The sequence below is a fragment of the Hemicordylus capensis genome, chromosome 2, assembly GCF_027244095.1.
Source record: "Hemicordylus capensis ecotype Gifberg chromosome 2, rHemCap1.1.pri, whole genome shotgun sequence".
NCBI lineage: Eukaryota > Metazoa > Chordata > Lepidosauria > Squamata > Cordylidae > Hemicordylus > Hemicordylus capensis.
Genome location: NC_069658.1, coordinates 297,353,617 through 297,370,407, shown reverse-complemented (window position 1 = coordinate 297,370,407; position 16,791 = coordinate 297,353,617). Strand labels below are relative to the sequence as shown.

Genomic DNA, 16,791 nt, shown 5'->3' with positions numbered 1-16,791 from the left:
CATGGTGCTGACTGCTCTAATAATGTAATCAAGCACTACTCCAGCCAACCAGAACCTCTCTCTCTGCTTTTCAATATAAAAATGTAAGTCATGAGTAGGACACAGACAGAATTACTTTGCAAGGGAACTCAAGCAATAATTCAAAAACACATGGAGGCCATTCACAATCATATGGGGGTGGTTTGAAAAGGGGAGAGCTTCTACCCTGGTTCTGAAAGATGAGCAGAGCTCCCATTTGGCTCTGTAAGTCCAGAGTGCACAAGATGATGGCAGCTGTCAGCTGCAAGCATGGAAGGTCCTCCAAACATCAGGAGAAGCTTTCTGGCATGTATCGTGCTGCCAGGAGAAGGGAAAATCTCATGATATCATCAGTTGCCCTCTAATTGGCCACGAGGGGACAGGAGGTGGGCCCAGTCCTATTCAAGCCATTTTGAGCAAAGGATAATAGAGTGTGCTGTGCAGAGCAGCACATTCAGAGATGGCAGCCTCTGTAGCCAACATGCTCTATAACAAATATGGCAGCCGACTAATGGGAACACTGAGGAACACTGAATGCTCACACATAATCAAAACTCTGAGGTAGGGATACTCCTGTTCCTTTTAAGGGCTAGGTGGAGGATCTGGATTACCCTAGTTTTCTGGATCTGGACTTGGTGAGTTCCTATGGGTTCTCATGACCAAGAATCCCTTGATATACCACCCCTACCCACCTTTTCATGGTCAAATCAGATGATTTGAGCCAGTGTGTTTTTATCTGAAGTGAATCAGAACAAAAGTAGGCTTGTAAGATTCATGTGGCTGTTGAAGCAAGGATACTGGCTGATTTCCTGACTAAATTTACTTGAGGAAGTTCCATTGACACTAAAAGGACACGTTAGGCATGTGAGGATATCAGCCACTGAAAGCAAGACTAAACTTATCTATCCCACTCTGTAAGATCTTAGAGAGAAATAAAATGCTGCATCATGTTGTGCAAAGAAAAACGGAATGTTCAAAGTTCAGACTAGACACGTGTGGATGTCTGTAAATAAGCAGCATAATTCTTAAAAGTGTTCTGCTGGACTATGCCACATTCGTCTCTAGGTCACTGGACCAGAGGTCAAGCTGTATTTCTTCAGAGCCCCCTTGGGACCAACTAAAACAAATGACCGGACAATATGACAGTGAATGTAACAGCAAGGATTTGTGATTACAGATACTCCATATCTCTCCCAAACTATGCCGCAAATGAAGCTCTGGATCATCACATTAGACCTCCCAAAGCAGCACCATAAATCTGCTACTGTACAGTGCTGATTGCATTAGCATTTTGGGGACTGCCTAGAGGTTGGCAGGAGCCAGTGCACGGGATTCCCTATTGGGCTTTGTGTAAAGGGGTTATTAGTCCTTTCCCTGCTCTGGTGTCAGTCACATGAGGAATGAAATGGAACTCTGTAAGATCAGCTGTAATTTTAACTCCTTCATTATTTGATACTCCGCTTCCCTCTTAATCTCTTGGGTTTTTTATTCATAAAGCTGGTCCCTTCGCTAAGCCTGGCAGCACACCAGGCTGTTATACAGCCAAGCAGTGCACAGGTTAGAACCTAGCACCATTCCAATATGTATTCTTTTCTCTCACCCATTTTGGTCTCTTGGGTTCAGCACAGTGCTTCCCGTCTCTGTTCCCGCTTTGGATATGTGCTGGTAGAAGAAACACACTTTAAAAGCTGGTAGGAAAGGAACAGAAGGCAACAGACTATGTTTGGAGAACCTGTGACCTTGGAGAATCTTCCCAATGAACGGCATAGGAAGGATAACACTGATTTATTTATGGCAGTTTTGTCTTGTTCTTTCTTCTAGGAACTCAGAGCAGCAAACATCTCTGCCCTCCTCCAATTTTATTCTTACAACAATCCTGTGAGGTAGGTTAGGCTGAGAGATGGTGACTGGCCCAAAGTCCCCAAGCAAGCTTCATGGCTGAGCAGGGCTTTGAAGTTGGGTCTTCCCTGGCTTTGTCCAATACTCTAACCACTAGTCTACACTAGTCTCTTTAGGAGACATCAGTGGTTTTCTGAATCCTCAGAGATGTAACTTTTTCTGTTTTTACTTAGAATACTAATAAAAGCATTTAAAAATCTAAAAAAATAATTTAAAAAATGAATCAGCAGCCATCACTCCAATTCCAGTCCTCATCTCAGACCTCTATGCCTGCATTTCTAGCCCTATGCTTTTTGCTGTCCTAAGTGAATTAAAGTTTTGCCACCACCCACAACTCAAAACACACTTTAAAAAAGAGATGTCATGTCTGTTGTTCTTGGAGATGGAAGTTTAGGGTTAGAAAAAATTGCATTAAGCTGTTCTGAGCCCATGGGGAAGTAAAGCAAAGTAAAGTTGTGCCTTCGAGTCAATGTCGACTTCTGGCGACCACAGAGCCCTGAGGTTGTCTTTGGTAGAATACAGGAGGGGTTTATCATTGCCATCTCCTGTGCAGAATGAGATTATGCCTTTCAGCATCTTTCCTATATTGCTGCTGCCCGATATAGGTGTTTCCCATTGTCTGGGAAACATACCACCGGGGATTCAAACCAACAACCTCTTGCTCCTTAGGCAAGTTACTTCCCTGCTGCGAGAGCAGGATAAAAACCACTGGTTGATTGATTAAACCCCTGTGTCTGTTCAATAAACTGAAAATTACATACAGCATGCATTGAGTAATCAACAATTAAGGGATCACAATCTTCTCATTTCCATTTTAATGCCTTCTTTACTTCCTCTCCCTTGCAACGATGCCGATGCCTATGCCTGGCCCCTGGGCAGCCAGTGGAGAGATCTGATGGTTCTCAACTGAGCAGCCCTGGAAGGCTGGAAGATCATCCGCTTGAGGAGCTGATAAGCTGCCTCTGTGTGCCTGGTCCAAAAGAGCCCTCCCTCCTTCTCCCAGACATTTACCCAGCTGAGGAGGTCCCTGACATTTAGGCACTCCTGGCAGTTGCCCAGTTTGCCTCTGGCCCTAAGGAAAGGCTCGAGGCAGGGAGTCAGGTGTCAGCCCTTAATAACTGGGACACGTCTTCCATCCTTGAGTCCAGAGGCTCAGACCTACGCTTAGCCCAGCCTAGAGTAAGCTGCAGTAGCCAGCCTCTGGAAAACATTATGTAAGCAGAACTATTTTCATTCCAGTCTCTCAGCAACCACTCGTGACTGATAACTACATTGGGAGGATATCTGACTGCTTTGCAAATGGTTTCCTCTCTAATAAAAAATGTTAAACGTACAATGAATATTATTCTTGGTGAACAGTTCAAACGCTTCTCAGCTGGCATGTCCTGTTCAGCAAGGGAGTTCATTCTTGGATCCAGAATGGAAGACAAAGCACTGAAAAATACATGGAAGCAGAACAGCAGTCATTCCATTTCTTCCATGTTGTGGCTTGGCTGCAGCTTGTTCTTTGCTGCAATTGCAGTTCCCTGCATTTCAATAACAGTGGTGGGTCGCTTGCCTATAGCTGCTCAGCATGACTGGGAGTGGAAAGGAAATGCGTGCTTTTGTGGCATCCAGCTGACTTTTTCCAATACAGAAACCTTCCCAGTGGGGTAGGGAACTGGATGTTAGAGGATTTGGGACTTATATGGTCTTATACTGGAACTGCCTAAAGGCCAGTCTTACAGAATGGTTGACCAGAGGCTCTCTTAGCCACAGACCTTGGAGATCTGGTCTATGGCCTCCTGCCTCTGAGGGGCCTTCAAATGTTCTGAGGGGGCCTCCCCAGAGCCTCATCGCTGCTGGTGGCAGGATGGGCACAGCTGCAGCAAGGGCAGGGGGCAAGGAGAAAGCCCCCCCCCCTTTATGTTTAAAAACCTGCTGCTGCATGGCAGTGGCAGTACTTGCAAGGAGGGTGGGGAGGTGAGGAAGGGAGAGTTCCCCTTTTACCTAAATATTTTCCTCGACTCAGGGAGGGTGGGATGGGGTGCGGCAGTGGCAGTGGCTGCAGCAAGAGTTCTCCCTTTTACCAAGACGGGGTGGTGGTGAGCTCCTCTCCCTCCTTCCAAGTGACTATATGGGCCTCTCTCGCCTCTCTGCTTCCTCCACATGGAAGGAGACCAGAAATGGGCTGCACAGCAGAGAGGCTCGTGCAGTCACTTGGAAGGAGGGAGGGAGGAAAGAGCTCACTGCCCCCTGTCCCAGTAAAAGGGAGAGCTCTCACCCCCCACCCTCTCTGCAGCTGCCACCACCACGCCCCATCCCACCCTCTCTGGGTCAAGGTAAAGGGGAACTCTCCTCTCCTCGTCTCCCACCCTCCCCACAAGTCCTACCACCACCGTGCAGCAGCATTTTTTTTAGCGTAAAAGGGAGGACTTTCTCTTTGCCCCTGCCCTCGCTGAAGCCATACCCCATCCCACTGCCTGCAGCTGTGAGGCTCTGGGGAGGCACCCCCAAACATGTGGTGCCCCCCAGAGGCAGGAACAGCAGTGGCAGGTTTAAAAATAACTTAAGCGGGGGGGTACTCGCTGCAGGGGGGCGGGGCTCTGAAGCCCTTTAGGTCCGGGTTGATTTTGTACTTAGGTGTGCCACTGTGGTTGACAGGAGCCCTTGTATGAAAGCTGGGGTTTAAAAACTTTCTACCCTGAGGGAAACCTTCCCACATTGTCATGAGGGACCCCTGCATGTCTACCATGGAACTGCATTTCAAGGACATATTGTAGGGCATACACTCAGTCAATGCTAGACCTGTAAAGCCATCATCCCCTTGCATGAGCTGAAAGTGTACCTACAAATCACCCAACGTGCGCCTGTGGCTGCCCAATACAGGAGATCAGTGGAAGGGTGGCTTTCAGGGAACGGGTTTGCTTATGGATGTACCATTTATTTCCACACAGCTGTGTGATCATGTTTTCTTATTTTAATTCACTTCCTATTTGTCCCCCAAATTCTGTTTTCCTTTTTGTCTGCCAAAGAGCACAGAAAAAATCCTTCCATTCCAGACAGCTACCCACAACTGGATGAATCCAGGCTAGACAGGAGCGAATCCCATGCTCAGATTAATCAAAAATCAAATTAATTTTTTTTAAAAAAATCTTACTTCCATACCTTAAAACAAACTGTCTTTTTCAGAGAAGGCATGACTCTACTACCTCCCCTGTTGAGAGCCACTGATTCCTAGTCATTGCTGGTAATAATCCACATCCATTCATATGTAAAAGAAGACCGGTTTAACCTTTCACAGAACCATCATTGTATCCTGAAGCACTAGGAATTTACAAATTCAAATGTTTATCCATAGTTGAGACTTTTCTGATGCAGTTTTATTCTACTAGCAGTTCTTTCCTGCTGCAGGTGCAGACTATTAGGAAAAAAATCAAATTGTAGAATATTCTTTTCGAAGTCTAATCCAGGCACATTTCCATGAATGTTTCACATGGAAATCCAAATGGTTTCAGCAGGACTCCAGCATGCCTGGATTCAAGCTTGCAGCAAATGACTCCAAGTTTTCTTTTGGCAGAACCACAAAGTCTGTACTTAACACCATATAAGTATGTCTGTAGTAAGATGGGCAGGTTTTAGCATGTGTGCAGTTATTAATGGTACCTAACCATGTGGGGGGAGCATTTTACCTAATCTCGTTAGTCCAAGAAGGCCTGGACTTGGCTACAAGCTTTTTGCCACAAGGAAAATGAATGAGGCTAAATTGTAGGTTGTGCTTGAAAATATTTATGTAAATTGATTTCATATGAATCCACCCATAATGACAACATTTTGGTAGCAGCCCCAAATTTATTGCAACATAGAATTAAGTCCTATATCAAATTGTTATATGCCATAAAGACCATGTCTTAATTTCAGTTTTGCTAAAACAATGTCTTTGCAATGAGACCAGCTTTTATCTGTTTGTCTATCTATCTAATTTTAATACCGCCTGATATATACATCTCTAGGTGGTGTACAAAATTTAAAACACAATATAAAACTGAGTAAAAACAGTTAAAATTTCACAAAATAGAGTAAAAACAATCTCTTAAGATAAAAACAAATCAAACAGTTTTGAGAAATGTAGGGCTTAAATCAATCATACAATGAATAAATACTCCAAATTGTATGGCCCCCAAAGAATTCTTTTTTTACATTAAGAAGGTGGGTACTGCAGGCTAAGGTGGAGGTCTTCCCTGTAATGGGCCCTCCACAGCTTCATAGAGAATAAATAAACACAAGCCAATTTCTCAGCTAATTTCAAACACAGGTAATTATGAAGTGCAATGCCCTACTTACACTTCCCTGTAGTTTCGATTAGTCAAATTACTCTCATACTCTGTGGGGTACTAGTTCTGTTCTCATTAAACAGCTAGAGCTCCCCCTCTTCCCAGGAAGCTCTGCCTTTTCTTGGTGTAATCAAATACACACAAATACACCTAAGCGGGAACTACTAGAGTCCCCAGTAGTGTAAATTAACATTGTTAGAGCCTGGAACCGAATTCTTTCCTATATTAAAGCTGCTATAAATGGCGGCTGATTACATGCAATTATTGTTGTTATTCATGTGGACATTTCAAGCCAGATTTCCAAACAATGAGGTATCTCATGTTGACCTTTTTATACAGACACAGGGCACAATTTCCTCTCCTTGTCACACTACATGCCCATCCACAGAAAGCTCACAAAAAGCATGCAGGCCTCTTGGTTCATTGTTTTTAAAGGGGGGGGGAGTGCACCTTTATATCCATACCTACTGTCCAAGGGAGGTGAAGTGAGTCGTGCGTAATTCAGGACGTGGGTCTGGTTTGGAGATCAGAATGGGAGCTGGTATGGGAGGCAAGAGCAACAGGATGGAGTGGCAGGCTGGAACTGGAGAGCAGGAAGACAGAATCAGAGGGCTGGAAAGGGGAGCAAAATCAGGAGATCAGGACAAGCACCTGGGAACTGGCTCTAGAGGAACTCTCAGTGTAGAGCTGTCTGTTTGTTTGTTACATTTATATACCACCCCATCCAAATGGCTCTGGGTGGTACACACAAACAAATATAAAACCCACAAATCAATCCTTTTTAAAACAATCATTACAGAACAATTTAAAAAAGCATAAAACCATTAACAATTCAAATATTTAAAATGGTTTAAAAACCCTGGAAGTCCAGGGTGCTTGTTGCACCAGCAAATGCCTAGCTGATATTGCACTGGCACAACTAGCAAATGGCTGTGCTAGCTGTGTTCAGCAATGTCTATCCCCTGGTGTGTGGTTCCATGCTGCGTGCATGCCACCCCACTCACCCACTGTCACCTATGCTGCTACCCCTGCCCACCATCCCCTTGTCAGGTTCCCCCAGGCCATTGGGAAGGAGGAGAGCCACAAATGGGCCCATCTTGCTCCCAACCAGCCCAAAGCCAGTGGGGAAAGCAAGATGTGCATGTGCCCTGATAAGGACACAGGACACATGAGCACCTTGCCTTCCCTACCAGCTCTGGGCCAGTGGGAAGCAGGAAGGGTCCATCCGGGGCTTTCCTGCTTCCTACTGCCCAGGAGGTAAGTGGGTAGCGAGGGGGCTGTGCAGCAAGTGAGGGGGCAGCATGCGTGGGCAGCGAGCAGCAGCAGGAGGAGATGCTGGCCAGCGGGGGAGGGAGAGGGGAGGAAGGCAGCCCCAGAGGCAGGGTAGTGTGTGTTCTTCAGGTGTGTCACCCAATTAGAGCTCTGCCCCTGTGATACTAAGAAGCTTATAAAGAGAGCAGGAGGCCACACCCCTTCCTGGACCTGTGCCAGGGCTTGCTACCACTACTATTCCTACTCAGTAGTAGAGCATCTGCTTGGCACGTAGGAGGTCCCAGTTTCAATCCTTGGCAGATCCAGGTATGACGGAGGAGGACTCCTGCCTGAAACCTTGGAAACAGGGGTGGGCTGTAAATGAGTTCAAAGAAGCCATTGTGCCTGTGTCAGGGAACTATGAAGCATCCGGAGGAGCCAGCAGCTCCCCTGGTCAGGGCTCCCACTGCTAGCCGCCTCCTTCGACAGCTGACCCAGCTCTCCTCATCCTCTCTCCATCGGCCAGGCCTCCGATGTGGCCTTTCGGTGGCTGGCCCGGCTCTGCCCCTCCTCCTTCCATTGGCCAGGAGCCCAGCCAATGGGTGGGTGGAGCTGTGTGAGTGGGGTGCATATGTGTGTCTGTGTGCACTACCATGGGGGGGGGTGCCACGGGGAGAGGGGAGGCTGCCCATGCAGTGCACATGGGCTCACTCTCCCCTCACTATGCCCCTGCTTGGAGAGCTGCTGCCAGTCAGTGTACAATACTGAGCTCTGTTCCTATTTACAGCTCTTCAGTACAAAGTGCTCAAGGAAGCTTATATAGAAAAAGAATAAGAAGATGGTTTTAGATGTTGTAAACCACTTTGAGGACTTTTTTTTGAAAAATAGAATATAAATATTCATAGTAGTAGTAGTTCAACAGAGGCAGATGTGTTTTCAAAATCTTGCACTAACAAAGGGCTTGTCATTAGGATGGGTGAGGCAAAGGGGAAGACCACTATATTGCACAGAGGCCTAGTTTATCCTCCCCTCGTGGAGTGCCTGTCAGGGGAGGCTGGGCCCCTTGTTTTGAGTGGCAGCAGGCTCTTCCCACACACGGCTGTGTTGTCCCTGCTTGTAGCACTGTTGAGAAGTACATGTGCTCCTAACACAAGTCATGTTAGCGTGCAGCAAAGGCATAGAACCCAGCAGCTGGCTTGCATGTTTAGTCATTTATTAGCACCACATCCCTATCTATCTATCTATCTATCTATCTATCTATCTATCTATCTATCTATCTATCTATCTATCTATAGGACAGGGTAAAAGAGGAAGGAAGAGATCACCCCAAGCTTATCTCAGGCCTCAACAAATTTTATTTGGATCTAGGAGTCAGTAAAAAAAATAAAATAAAAAGGAGCCAGACTTATTTTTCAGCCTTCAGGATTATGTCTAGTTTAAACAAAACCAACTTGATTTCCCTCCCTCCCTCCATGGTTTGACGTAAGGCCATTATTTTCATTAGTTCATAGTTTTAATTCATTTATTGTTGTGTGTGTGTCCATTAGTCTATTAGCGTATGTGCATCCATTATGTCTCCATTAGTTTTGTGTGCATGGCCCCATGGTGTCATCCAGCCAGCAGTGCCCTTTGCTCCACGATGAGAGCAGATTCACTGCTCACCCCAGCAAAACTTTCTCCGTGGGGTTGGCAGACTCACCCCCAGAAATGACCTCAGCTCCCTGGGGGTGGATTCCTTGCCTTGCTTGACCCTGCCCATGCTTGCTCCCCCCTCTTCCTGCTTGCATCCATCCATCCTCTGCCTGAGCCAGGTGATGGATGGATGGACATGATCAGGAGGAGGAGCAGGGAGCAACCAGTCTCCACCTTGCCTGCCACCCACGTTCACCCATCACCTGGCTCAGTTTTCTGGTGAACAGGTGCCTGGGGTCTGTTAAGCCCTGACTTATCTGAAGGACCACAGACTCAGAACATTCCCAGAGTGGCCTTGATGGAACATAGTGCTCGTTCATTTGACCAAATGTCAATTTGATGTAACTTAATTAGGAAGTCAAATGGACATTTCCTTTATCTTGCAGGAAATGTGCACAAATTGGTCCTGAGGCCCATAATTCCCTTGTCTACTCCCAGCAACTGGAAATATAGTAGCTTGAAATCCAACTGCAGAAGTTCTCTGGACACTCGGTTCAGGAGGTAGTCCCTGAGACACCCTGCATATTGGTTTCTTGGTTAAATTTTTTATCCTGCTTTTCAATGTGAGCACCCAAAGTGGTTTACAACATTAATGAAAAGCAGTACACATTAAAAATTCCATCAACGACTCTGATGGAGGGGAGCTGCCAGGGAGCACAAGGGCGGAGCTTTTGGAGGGGAGGAGCCAAGTCACAATTGTCCCAAGGTGTTGGAGGGTCTCTGGCTTCTGCCCCCTTCCTCTGCTGCCGCTGGATTGCCTTGACATACCGGCTAACTGGTATTGGTAGTTCTTTCCATAAATGTGACTAGTTGTTTTATTAACAAACATACCAGGGTGTTTCAGAAGGTAATGCCAATTTTTCACACACAACGTGGGTGGCCATTTTGCCACTACTCTCCAAAAGCCTGCCTACCATTGCCCACCAGCACATACAGTGAGTTCCATTGTTCAACTGGATCAATGGATTAACTGGGTTCTGCGTGAAAAATGTTTCCTTTTGTTTGTTTTCAAACTTGCTAAGGACTCCTAATCCTTTTTGGCCTTTCCTGGCATGAAAAGTGTCCATACCTCTGATCATTTTTGCTGATTTACTCTTGCCCTGACCTCATTAAAATTAATGGAATTATTCAAGAATTATTAAGTAAATACTTCCGCAGCTTTAGAAGGTTCCCCATAGAGAATCTTACTCTAATGAACTATGAAAGAAGAACACTCTGGAAATTAGTAACCAACCTTTCTCATTGTTAAAAACCAGCATCAAAATTTGTGTTACAGGCAAGTAGAAAGTTGGAATGATGAGGTGTTTCCCATGCCAAGGAGATGGCAGCACCGCACTCATTGGCCGCATCCACACGTAACATGAAACTGGAGGTTGATGAACCCTCGCTTTCAATTTTAATCTGCAAATTGCATCACAGATGTTCATCCAAATGTGGTCTGGCAACCTCCAGTTTCAGGAGAGGGGAGTCCCTCCCTCCTCCTAGTCCACCAAGGCTGATCCCAGCAAGCTCCACAGCGCTTGTGTTGCCAGACTGTGGACAAAGCATCAGCATGTCACATGAGTGGCTGAGATTGGCCACAGTTTTGAAGGGGGCATGCCGAGCACAATCATGTATTTTTGGAATGGTTTGCCCGCCCTCAGTATGGAAAAGGCATTTAAATCCCTTTAAATGCCATGCCAGCGCTTCCTGTGACAGTGATTACACCACCCACCTCCAAAGAATCCCACAAAAAGCACGAATGGGGGTGTGTGTAACTTGGGGGTCTTTCTTTTCCTGTTACTGGAGAAAGAGAAGGGAAGATGATGTTTTCCTAGGAGGTGATATGTATATGAGGGAGGGCAAAGCATCGTGGGGGGCAGAGCTGTCTAGCTGTGACCTGGGATGCTCTTGTGAGGGCTCACCCTAGCAAAACAGTCCATGCAGACCAAACCACACTCCTACTCCCCTGGCAGCTTGCTGTCAGTGGACTACTATTCTTATGAGAGGGCCAGTCTACTGGGGAGCACCATTGGACTAGACACCATCAGCCTTCTGTCAGACTGCACACTCATGAGTTGAGCTATCTCAACAAAGGTGGCCCTGCTTTTGTGGGGGCCCCACTCTCTCTGGTTAAAGATAGAACTTTTGCACTGCAACCCCTTCTCCTGTAGGAAGCCTTGCACTGAGCCAAAGGAGATTGTGGCGCTCCATGTGTCAGAGCCCAGCCACGTGTGCAGACAGGGGAACACCAGGTGTGGAGATGGATCTTTACCCTCATTCTAAATTCCTGGGTTTGGGCCGGCATTGCACTGTATACAGATCTGCCGCTGTAGGGAATCGCAGACGAGGGAAACCCTGATTTCCAGCAACCACAAGAAAACAGAGCCACCATTTTGGGGCACAAGCAAGGGTGCACATGTCTATATGGGAAGATGGATTGGCAAGGGGCACTGCCCAGAGACTTTGGATGGATAGAGTGATATAGAAATTAGATAGATAGATAGATAGATAGATAGATAGATAGATAGATAGATAGATAGATAGATAGATAGATGAAATGGTGGCATAGACTCACCCAGAATCGTGACTGCTCCAGGCCTGTGGCACTTCTCACTGGCCACCTCTCCGAACCCAGCCCTGCCCCTCCTGTTTCTGATCCAGCCATGCAGTTGCCTGGCAACAGGGACGCCACCACAACCCCTCCCAAGCTTGTCAGCCTGTGATGTGGCAAAGTCACACAGAGGCATTCCCTCTTCTCACTCTGTCCCTTGTTCCCCACTCCTGGCAAACAGGAAGGAAAGGTAAGGGATGGCGGGACAGGCACAAAGTTCCCATGAGAATAAAGTTTTGCTCCCCGAGAATACAGTGACAGTAATGTATGTTCACAAGCACAAACATTCCATGTGGCAACATCAGCTGGGCACCCCATTAGAGTGCCAGGATGGAAACAAATGGGAGGAGGGTTATGAAGCAGCCCCAACCAGGGATATTTGAACAGCCAAATTCTATTTTTGCACAAAGAGTCAATTCTGGTGGGTGCCTATTGGCTCATATTTGTGCAGTCACCCACATGGCTCTCCCTTGTATGCCTGGAGCAGTTTAGCAACTATTTCTTAAAGTATTTTAATTGGCTTTTCCCTTCTTCAAACTAAACCATAATGAAAACATTCAAAACTGTTTTATTTTATTTCCTGAGCTAAGTCAGAATGGTTTGGGGGTTTTTAAAGGGTAATTTCAGTGCTATCAGCAAACCTCCTCCATCACTCTCAAAATGAACTTGAATGCTATGTCTATTTTACTCTTTACCCTAAACTAAGGCATTTTAAAGTGTTGTAGTTGGCTGAATGGCTGTCAGAATTTGAGATCATTTTAAAAACTGAAAATAGAATTCCAACTTGCCACATGTATTTATTTTTTATGTTGGAGATTTATATCTTAACACCGAAGGTCTCAAGGTGGATCATAAAATTATTCTCAAAACAAATAAAAAGTTATATGGAGATAATATTTTAAAAGCTATCAGAGGAAATATAAGAAATTATAAGAAAAATTTATGATAAATTATATAAAGCAGGGGGGAAAAGACATTACAAAACTCTAGCTAATAAAATCATTTCAGATGTGGGTGTATCAGGGGGATAAACCACCACCAGCAGATTAACCAATCCCATTAATGTCCATCAAAACAAGACAGACTTTGCCTGGTGCCTGAATATAACAATGAAGGTGCCAGGCGCACATGTTCTGGGTGAAAGTTCCATAATAGTTCCATAATTGGGGTTCCATCACTGAGGAGGCTGTTCTCTCCAGTCACCATCTGCCTCATTTCAGAGGGTGAGAGACCCTGGAGAAAGGGCTCTGATAATGCCATAGATGTAGGTTCCTAAATCTGGGAAATGAGCTCCAGAGGGTTCGTGTGGCCTTCCGGGGGTCTGGCCACATGCCCTTTCATCTGATGTCACATACAAAAGGGAATTACAAGAGCTCTTGAAGGGCTACGTGAGCCTTTTGGAGCTCATGTCTTGCTAGCATTTGCTTGCTGGACACATGTATTTCCTTTTTCTCCCTCGCGTTTGCTTGCTGGACACATGTATTTCCTTTTTCTCCCTCAAGCGAGAGAGAGAAAGGAAAATGCATGTGCCCAGCAAGCAAACAGTAGCTGGGAATTAGCTCCAAAGAGCATACACAGGCTCTCCAGGCTATGGCCATGCCCCCTTTCATGTAAAGTCACTCACAGGGGTGTCACTGTCCATTAGCCCCTCCCCCCCAAAAAGCAGCAGGGCTGCTGGGGAAGGGGGCAGACACAGGCCACCACACCCCTAGCACATTGCTGGCTGATGTCAGCACAATGACATCAGGGGCATGGCTGGCAACAGGGTTGGTGGAGCCCCCTTATCTACCCAGCCCACATTTCCTGGCTAGCAAGTGATTTGCTAGCCACCTGGATAGTTTCCTCCCTTGCTTACTCGGAACAAGAGAGAAAAAGGGACCAACCAGGTGGCTAGGAAACTGCCTGCAAACTGGGAGATGCTGACAGGCAGCGTGTTCCCTGCCACCAGCCACACCTCCTGATGCTCAGGGGACATGGCCAGCAGCAGGACACACACCACCCATCAGCATGACCCTGAATGCAGGTGGTTTGCTAGCCCCCTGTATGGTTCCTTTTGCTTCCTTGCTCCGATTGAGCAAGGGAGGAAACCATCCAGGCAGCTAGCAAATTGCTTGCTAACTGGGAAATGTAGGCCAGGCAGTGCCGAATGAAGAAACTGGTGGTAAAGGGAGCAGCAAAGAATGGGTGGCAGGGGGAGGTGATACCTGCAGGCAGTGTGTGTGTGTGGGGGGGGGCTGTGCAGTGGGATGGCTGCATCTACCATCTCCAGGTGCCTCCTGAGGCCATCACCTCATCTTGCCTCATTAACAGGCCACCCCTACAGTGTGCTACTGTATTTACCCAAATACAAGACTACACTGAAGTTAAGATAATTCCCTTAAAAAGAGAGGTTAAATACAGGCTATACCCATATTTACCTAAAAGAAAGAAGACTCTGAATTTAAGAGGACCCCCTTGATTTCTAACATGAAAGAACTTGGAAAAAGCCTAGTCTTGGATTCAGGTAAATACAGGATTTTTATTTTACCCATGACTGAATTGCTGTTTCCCTTATTCTTTTTCTCTTATTGTCTCTGTGTAGCTCAAATAGGTTTACGTGTTTTCTGTGCAATTGGTGATTGTTTCTACAGCCTTATTGGCTAAAACCGTAAAGATTTAACTATCTACAAATCCGTTCCCAGCCTCTCAGTTGCTGCAAGGTGGGACGGAAGTCACCGCTGAATTGGGGTTTTGCAGATAACAGCAACATATATACTTAGGGACAAAATGTAACTGACATCTGAGGTAAAGTTTTTCATTTCAAGCAAAACTAATGGAAAGAACGAACAAGGAAGTAAGACCAGCCTGCAAACCTCCACTCCCTATCACACCACCCGAAGGATCAACTTAGACTTTTTGTCCACAAATGATCAGCACCCTCAGCTCACACTGATATAGCAGTATTTACTGAAGGTACTTTATATCCTCAAGGCAAGTCCCAATTGCCCGGGAGCAAGCGTGTCTGTGAAAGATGCAGTGCACTTGAATTTCCATGTTTGTGTTTGCTTCTGCTTCTGGGAATGTACATGTAAGTGGAACTGATGCTTCTAATTCAAACACTCCCTGGGAAAAAATGTTAAGGAAACCACTAACACAATTTTCAGTCTTATACTGCCACTTGAAAGGAGTGGCAAATCACTTATTCTAGACAGAAGCAAGTGAGGCTGCATACAGATGATTATTTCTGCGGAGGAAGAGAAAGAACAAATGTGTGTGTGTGCTGTGGCAGGGCAGTCTTGCTACAGGGGGAAAACACCGGTTCATTCCATTTTCCCAGTTCCTAATTGCAGCTGGTGGCTTCATCCTTCCTTTGCTTGGAAACTGGGCTGAAGCTCACGTTAGCAAGATAATGAGCTCACTTTGTGCTGGAGCATTCATGTTTCATAGAAAGTCTTTAGTAAGTGAATTAATCTTATCGCTTCGATACATTACGCCTGAGTTGGCTTGGCTGGGTGCAGGGGGAAAGCAAGCTGGAGCAGAGCTAGCCACTGAATTGTGATCGGTGGAGAGGGTTGTGTGTGGAGAAAGGGGGAGAGAGAGAGATCGAGGTGGGCACTGGCCTCTGGAAAGGAAACCACAGCAGGTGCTGGGTCAGGCCTGCGCAACATAAGGCCCAGGGGCCGCCAGATCTAGCAAACAGGGACTTTTTTCCTGGCCCACAGGCAGGACTGTCCTGCAGCATCAGCAGGAGCCATGAAGAGCTCTTGGCTTGTCCTGCTGTGCTGACAAGCAGCAGCAAATCAGTGCAGTTGACTGCTTGAGAACAGATGCATCACTCCCCAACACCGTCCCTGGGCCAGAGCCCTCTGACACCAGCCCTCTTTCCCCTCACCTCCCCCCTGACTCCAAACTTCTGCCCCCTCGCTTTCATTAATATTTTTAATAAGTAATTTAAATGCAGTAATTTGTGTACTGAAAATTGATCTCACCCTCCGCACACCAAGTCATGGTTGGTTTCAGCCCTCTAGGACTATGGAGTTGTGCACCTCTGTGTTAACAACAACAATACCACACCACCACCACAACACTACAATAAATACACTTTATTTGTTAGCTGCTCCATAACAAATTGTTCTCTGGGTTAGGTACAGAAACCTGATGGGAGCAATGTGTTGGGGAACACATGTTATATGCCCAGCTGAAAAGGTTCTTTTTTTTTTAATTTAAAAAATTAGCCAGCTCTTGAAAAACTGATAGCAATTGAGCTGTTTGGGGGCAGTACAACCAGTGATCCCTCCCACTCCACCTTTTTCAGCCTTCTCCTCACCTGCTTTTTGGGCTACTTTGTGTTCAAATTTTGTGGGGGTTGTTTTGTGTGGTATTCACCACTTCTTCTTCTTCTTCTTCTTCTTCTTCTTCTTCTTCTTCTTCTTCTTCTTCTTCTTCTTCTTCTTCCTCTTCCTCTTCCTCTTCCTCTTCCTCTTCCTCTTCCTCTTGATAATATTTGCAGCATTTGCACAAACACCACACTAGCATTTCCCCACATTTGCCGAGTGCATGCCAACTCAAGTCCCTTTCTGCTGTGTGGCAGTCTGAAATGTTAGTGGCAAGGGACAAGGAATGAAAATGAGAAGAAATGATGAGAAAAAGGTGAGCAGAAAGGTGATGCGTCCAAATTTCCTACCACTTATACTGATATCAGTAAAATTAATGCCTCTGCCATCCTTTAAGCAGGGGCTTTCAGTTGCTCTCTTTGCGCCTCCCCCCACCACACCCCTGCTGAAAACTGTTGGTATATGTTCCGTGCATGTGCCCTGCAGCTGATTATGGAGAAATTTTACATAAAACAATCACAGACATTTTAAAATCTGGTTGGGATAATGATGGCTCATTTACACTGCTGCTGGTGACAATATGTGTAGAGGATGCAGCACTGAAAGTCAGTGCCTCGGCCTTGATAAATATAGCTCTGGGGGAGCACTGAGGTGAGATATGTCATAGGAAGAGAAATAACTGAAACATGAAAGCAGCACAAACCTCGGGATC

At 46.1% G+C, this 16,791-nt stretch overlaps 1 long non-coding RNA gene across 2 annotated transcripts in view; it reads right to left on the bottom strand.

The window, feature by feature from the left end:
* LOC128347358 (uncharacterized) overlaps nt 1-16,791 on the bottom strand; it is a 37,532-nt gene extending 20,741 nt beyond the window's left edge. Inside the window, exons 1-2 of one of the 2 annotated variants that reach the window (XR_008317526.1) lie at nt 16,073-16,791; nt 6,695-6,842 (exon numbers count right to left, since the gene is read on the bottom strand). This is a non-coding gene — a long non-coding RNA (uncharacterized LOC128347358). The remainder of the gene's footprint in view (nt 1-6,694; nt 6,843-16,072) is intronic. The other variant, XR_008317525.1, reaches the window with a different exon arrangement.